Genomic DNA, 7,771 nt, shown 5'->3' on the forward strand with positions numbered 1-7,771 from the left:
TTTTAATTTTGTAAAAATTTCATAAGTCTCGTAAAATTGTAAGACATGTGATAATGGAACACTAGTACTAATACTCGTTGAGGAAAATTTTTACGAAAGAGTGGTTTGGTAAGTGTTGTACTGCCAGGCGAAGTAACCACACTTGTATGGTTTACTAAACACCGTGCAGACTATATGAGCACATTAGAGAACGAACGCAGTGAACGTGAAAGCTATTAAAATATTAACAAATATGTAACTAACGACGCTACGGGGTATAGGTGAGCAATTGTTTTCTATTTTGAAGTCCTATTTTAAAACCAACATGTATGTCTTTAACTAAAATAATGATATAGAATAGTGAGAAGTTCGCAAAAATCAGTGTACAATTCTCTGTTACAACTGAGCCGAATATCAAAAGCTRGTAATGTTTTCTTCCTTTCAACCTATCTGTAATATGATTCAACTTATATACATAGGTACAAAAAAGACTTTACGAAATACTGTCACAAAAGCTTACATTTCGGTCGCAATAAGGTCTTTCATATTACGAATGTGTACCATTTCCAAGTGCGTATGATGCAACCCCAGTCGACTGTAGCCTGTTTAGTCTGATAATGTCGAGCCTAATTTATTGCTCCACGCTCGTATCTCCGTCGTTTTTCACAACAATTGTGAAGCTTACAGAACAGTAATATCTTGCATGYGTGCGTGGCTTGTGGATCGTGGTGTATTATGTTTGCAACAAGATGAAAAGCCTTGTATCTTGCAACTTGTCGTAATTATTCAAGAGCAACGCATATCTGTATGCACGTACATATGTTCGTAGTTTATATGCAAATGATGTATGCAGTCTTATGATATGTTATAATTTAATAGTATTTGAGTTTCAGCACCAATGCGTAAGCACTTCCTTCTTACCTCTCTGAATAGTCGTTCCTTTASTGATATTTGCTGTATGTTCGGAAGAGATTACAGCTTTTGACGTCTTTTGCTGTTATTGTAAACTTTTGAAATTACATATTCTTKTTGCTGGTATATTTKCACCAAGTGAAGATTTTCTCTCATYTTCTAAGATGAAAAATCCTTCCGAAGGTAGATCGTAATTTAATGCAGGAACAACACCATGATTTCTTTTTCATAGAAATTGGCTCATCAATACTCCACCAGGTGTGGTTACATATTTTCTTTTGATACGAAGAAGATTTCCTTAAGTTATGCAAAGTGTGGCGTAAATGACTTTTAAGAAGAAATTYAGTAGAGTTCAGTCTTTTAAGAGTAGAAATAAATGAAAAAGCGGACGCGTTGCCCACCGAAGTTAACGTCCATTCACAGGTGCATTTCTGTTAGTAACTATGTGTTCAGTTTGTATGGAAGCTATATGCTATAGTAATTCGTTCTGAACAATGCAGTAATCCATGCTAAATTTCGTGAATATATCTTGTTAAGTGTGAAGGTTTTTCATACAAAAAATTTTGATGTTATATCTTAACAATTCAGGGTATAAAAATTGTCAAAACCATTATTCCTATGCCTATATTATTATTTTTGCGAGTATCACTATTCGCAACTTTTTCCCATCTCTCTGATGGGAAGTTCGAAATACTATTACGGTAAAAATGTTTCTTTTGTGATGCTACTCAAGAATTATTCCTTTTTTGATTTCGTTTTGTGATTGGAGCAGCTTCTGAGCCAACCGCCAGCTTTCCCTTCGAGTGGAACAAATAACAATCGGACGACGAAATATTTGGGGAATATGGCAAGTAGGGTAGAACTTCCCATTAAAGCTTTTCAGACAGTTTTTAACGGGTTTGACAACAAGAGGCTCAGCGTAATCATGCAGCATACTCACTTTTCCATGACTCTCGTGGTATTTAGGGCGCTTTTCGCATGCTGTTGCTTTGAAATCATTTGGCGAGTGATTGTGAATGCTGAAGCAAGCTATCCAAGTTTTGTCACCGTCTTCGTCGGGTTTGGCCTTCCTTCAAGCGGACGGTCATTAATATCGAAATCACCGTCTTTGAAGCGACAAAGCTAATCGCAGTACGTTGTTTCACTTTGAGCAGCACCTCCGAAAAGAATATTTCTTGAACTGAAAGAAGAAAATCAACACTTCCCGCTAATTATGATTATTTGGCAAAAAACGGTCGCACAACCAAAATCATATGAAAAAACAAATTCCAGAAACAAAATTTCTTTTTAAAATGTCTATGTTAATTTTATTACGCCATCACTAGCCATCTATTGACAAACAGCGRATAAATGGTACAATTGGTTTTTGTTTCGTAGCCTCTTTCCCACCAAATACACAATTTTCAAAATAAACTCCCTTCTTTCGCGAAAAGTAGACCAAATATTCCACAAATGTTTAATCAAATCTCGTCATGAGAGGTACAGCTTGTCATCCGAAGCTTTATTTTCTCTATATGTAATAGATATACATTGCAACTCCATTCCGTGTGAATTAAAGCAGCGTTTTTCGTTGAACAGATATGCCAAGCATTCACATGAAACGTGYATCACGCCTTGTTATTCTGGGAATGTCACTCATCTGTATGTACCTCGCTTAAGCCTTTAAGTTTCTGTGGTACATATGTGTTTTGAACGATACGTTAATCTCCCTAGAACTTTTGAGATTTGTTATCCAAATACCAAAAACTCCACCTCTAGCAGCTTATCTTTCCCTTTATAATTAAATTTTAAGAGGTCTAGTATTAAATTTGTGAGGATATTTATTACATACTATATACGTAAGAGCAAAAAATATTCGTGGCGCTTCGGTTACCTCTTCTGCTCCTTTAAGTGAGCATGTTTTAATTGCCGCGCTGCTGCACGTTTCGTCAGTTCCCCAACAATTAAATTTCGTGTATGAATACCAACAACGACAAATTACAAGACAAACGTACAATAACAAAAGCACAAATTCTATACTTAMCCGTTGACATATAAATACATATACTTGCATAGATGTAAATTTCGGTATGTGTAAGAATGGTGTGCTGTACGGTGGCGAATATGTTCCCTTTGTAGCTTCCTGCTTGGACGCTTGACTATTGGCTATACGCCTAAAAGTTTGCCACTTTATATGAGTTTAATAGTTTTGCCAAATGTTGAGAATTAATTAGCGCCTGGTGTGCAGGCTGGTTCCTGCGTTCGCTGTTCTTCGAAGTATTYGCCGATGACGTGGCATGAATAAGTTAGCCAACCGATACGGTAGCATGTATAGTAAACGGTTACATCTCTGTTATAATGACGGATTCGAAATGTGGTGCTTTGGAACTGGTACTTAAAGCCGTAGAATGATGAAATTCTGCCATTGAGATGCCTTGGCATAAGTGACTTCTAGACAAGTTTCATTGCAATATACATTACGTCGGTATTGACTCGTTACTTTTTCTTTGGTATACGTTAGACAGATGAATAGTTTAGTAAGTGACGTCTTAAAAGATATAATGGAATAACGTTTACTATGAAAGATTTAAAGTTTAATTTAAAGTAAAATTTTATAAACTTCGATTTAAGCTAACGTTACAGTGATAAAAAGTGCATGTGATTACTTTCCCTTCGCATCGAAATGGTATTTCGTTAATCTTGAAATAGTCGTAGTTACTGCTGGGTATTTGGCGATGCTAGAAGCGCCGCTTTAGTTTGTCCAACCACTCTAGCGTTCAACACATCTGTACATTTTTTAGGGTTGAGAAGCTTATGAGAAAATTTTATGAGCCTTTAGTATTTAATGACAGAACTTGCAACATCACCGATTTTAATATCAAAATATTTGTGGCGCCACAAATGATTTGCACTTATTAATATTATTGCTCAAGACTTTTATCTGATTATTTAACTTTCGTAGTAATTTTCAATAATATTTTTGTRTGAATAGAGTAGGGCCTCCAATGAGGATTTAGGTCAGTTAAACTCTGCAAAGGCCACATAATAGCATTTGCGAAAAAATTTCGTCAATAATTGGTAATAYTTTCCAATATGAATAAATAAAATAGTAGAAAGTATCCAAAGTGAGATAGACATGGAAGAATATCTGTAAAAAATAAAAMCTTTTTTTTATCTGTTCGTTGGGAACACACGGCTCCTAGCTTTCCTAGCGAGATCGGAACGAATACTGAATATTTCATGGTAAATACAAGTGAATGGAAATCAAGAAGYTCAGCTGAGTTACTCTTAGTAAAAGCCAAATAAATACACCATTGAGAACTATACTTAAACTATTAACATTAATGCAATAATTTCTATTATCTGTTCATGAACTCGGAACGAATTTTCCAGACCTTAACSAAAATGGTTCAGACTTCTTATTGTTTGACCAAGCAATGATGAATGATATCAAAATTGGTAAACCTGAAATGTATTTTSTCTTATAGACAAACTCAAGCTAAACTCGGTCGTATTATAAATCATAGAGTCGCTTAATTCCATTACTACAGTTTCAATTGCGTTCGGGATTTTAACATTAAAATCGAAAATTAGCGGWAATAAGTATTGGTTCTACATGATATACATAAATTCGTACGGTTTGAWGAGAGTTGGCGTAACTTGACTGGCAATCATTCTTATAATATTGTATATGGTATAGCCATTTAGCCATACGCATCTGCCCATCCGGAAGTCTGTGCACGAGAACACACGTACTAATTTCACAGATTTTGAGATATCAGACTAAATTATATATTATATATAGCTGCTGTAGAAACTGACCTATCAGAATTAATTTATTTTATTGAATATTTTTTAAAATACATGAATAATTATTATATGGTGCTGCGTCGAATACTCGCAGAGCCCCCTGTCGGCCAGCTTGTAAAGCTCTTCATACTCACGCATTTCGACCTCGCTCTTTTTTCGTGTGCAATTGCGTCTCACTTCTCCCTTCAAATCACGGTATCTATCCCATTCCGCACGTGTTTTGGCCGATTGTAACGTTCCGAGGTGGGCAGTCTGTTTTCACTCCGTTACGACACGGCACTCCTCGTCGATCTATTGCCATTTCCGAAAACCAATAGTTTCGTGTGTAGCTGTACGTAAGGAACTTGAGATACTATCCCACAGTTCCCTTATAACGAATTTCTGATGAGAAAGTTAATGCAGCTTATCGACGTTGAACCTTCCTTCGTTTTTTGCTGCATAGAGGCGGGTATCTTGTCTTCAACAACGAGTTGAGTCAAGTTAGGACCTCGGCGCATAAGCACATCTAAAACACTGGAACGTGTCTTTCGTCTATCACAACATGATCGATTTGGTTGCTGGCTTTCCTATATGGACATAGCCAGGTAGCCTGACAAATTTTCTTATGTTGGAATTAGTACTACAGGCAATCATATTTCGGGCCCCGGCGAAGTCGATCAGCCTCAACCCACTTGGGGATGTTTCCTCGTGGAGACTGAATTGACCGACTGTTGTGTCAAAGATACCTTCCTTTCCCACCCTGACGTTAAAGCCGCCAAGTATATTGATATCGCGTCGGAGTCAGCTCTTAAAGATCAAGTGGAGAAGGACCTGGCGTATTAACKCCAAATCACTAAGAACGACTGACGTAAATTTGACTAAAACTGCATAACCGGTGTCTTCGCCAATAAAGAAGAACAAAAGCTCACATATTGTTCGATATATAGTAGTATGCGGAATAAAATTTCCCGGAATTAAGAAAACATTTATATTAGGTATAGGGCGATTAAGATAAGTATTTATCCGATTCTCCCAAAATTTCAATTATGTAACTCACACATTGGCCGATATTTTCTGTTAAAAGTTAGTTTTAAGCAATGGGGTTCACATATTCGCAACTAAGGGCTTGAACAATTTTGATTAAATTTGAACAATTTTTAGCCATAAGTGTTAATTCGTTATATTAATTTCTTCTTGATTTATATGCCMGAGAGTGAAAAATTCGAATGAAATTTAAAATGGACATCGTGGTTGTATTCCGATTTCGTCCACTTTCACATAGTCGATAGTAATTTTCATGGGATTTACACTGAGTGAATTTGGCTACTTTAGCTTGAACGATTTAAGTGATATGTATATGAAACCAATTAGAGGGCGGTACTAGGGCTTTTTTAAAAAATCTTGTTAAATTAATATAGTGCCTAGTTATGGCACTTTATAAGTTTGCATTTAGTGACGTTTAGTTTGAGTACAGAGTATAATACTCTGTAGATACTGATTGATAATCTACAGAACAACCTTGTTCTCTTAGRACTTCCTATAACGTACTTATAAAAAAGGACAAAATTAGTATATCTCCAAAACGATATATTAAGTTTGCAACGAAGTCTATAAAAAGACGTCAAGGAAGCGATAATATATTAGTGTAAATGATCGAAATTACGGTTCCATGTCCGTATGTCGATCTGCCCTAATGTTTGTATATAAGTCATTGAGATATCTTCATGAAATTTTGAACGTGTCGTTTCTCCGCCAGGATCTGCTTATTTCTCGAAACCGCCAAAGTCAAAACTCCGATAGGTTATGTGTGCGTAAAAGTTGATCGATCTAGGTAAATACGGATATTTTTCTACCCTTGCAATCTGTTGCTACGGAGTATAATAGTTTGGTTCATATAACGGTTGTAGGGTTATATATACCCTCTGATCTAATTGAAAGGTTAATTTTTAATTTATTGTTTGCGAGTTTTTCGAATCTGTAAATTGTGGACCCGCCCTCTAATAAGTTTAATAACCAAACTCGTCTAGCACAAATATTATAAGTACTCCTACCGACAGTGTGAAAAGAGATGAAATCGGAATATTACACCGTTCACTCCCCATATAACGGTGCTATTAAAAACTACTAAAACATGAAGAGGGCTTTATGTTAGTCTTCGAAGTGCGTAGCCCCGCCCACTTTTTGGCGAAATACCATATCACATTGCCTAAGTCATTGTATAAAAACGAACGAAATCGGATAACAACCACGCCTACTTCCATAGTATATCGCAAATTTTTAAATTCTACTTGATTCTGCCTCTTTACAGTACAAAAATCCAAAAGCATTTTATAACGGGATAAAAYTTTGCACGAATAATTCTTTTAAAGTATGTAACCTTATAACTAAAAATTGTTCAAATCCAACAAAAACTGTTAAAGCAAAATAATACCGAATATTTAGACCTCAGTATCTATACTTGACTTTTGAGCGAATATATCGCTTACTGTATATACAACGGAAATTCAGGCATAATTCTTCCCTGCAACGGGGCGAAATGGCCACCTAAAATGCCCTGTAAATTAGAACAAAGTTTAGAAGATTTCTCTTCAGYTTCTCTCCAATAAGATGCCCATCTTATTWTTACTGGATATCTCCTTTTAATAAAAATGTGAAGATAAAATGTTAAACAAAGGTGACCACATTTTCAATATAATTTAGGAGATGACGCGAAGAAATTAGGTGAAAWCCTTTTCAGTGAAATGTAATAGATAACCTATAAAACTAAGGTGAAAACCTTTTCAATATAATTAAGAAGGTGACTCTTAGAATTAAGAGGAAGCACTTCTTAATAAAATCAAGTAGATAACCTGTAAAACTAAGTAGAAACTCTCCTTAACATAAATAAGATGGGAGTCTTAATTATTATTGGAACATCATCTTAGTTTTAACAAGCCAATGATCTTATCAATTTGATATTACTTTCCGCTAAATTGAAATTAATACTTTCTGAAAATAAATATAACACGAGTTTTTTTTAAATGTTTTTTTTATTTATTTATTAATTCAGCATTATCATAAATATAGCTAGTTTAAATACTTATGTATATATAATTAAAATTGACTTTACATA

The sequence above is a fragment of the Bactrocera latifrons genome, unplaced genomic scaffold (assembly GCF_001853355.1).
Source record: "Bactrocera latifrons isolate USDA-ARS-PBARC rearing strain unplaced genomic scaffold, ASM185335v1 scaffold_333, whole genome shotgun sequence".
Lineage (NCBI taxonomy): Eukaryota > Metazoa > Arthropoda > Insecta > Diptera > Tephritidae > Bactrocera > Bactrocera latifrons.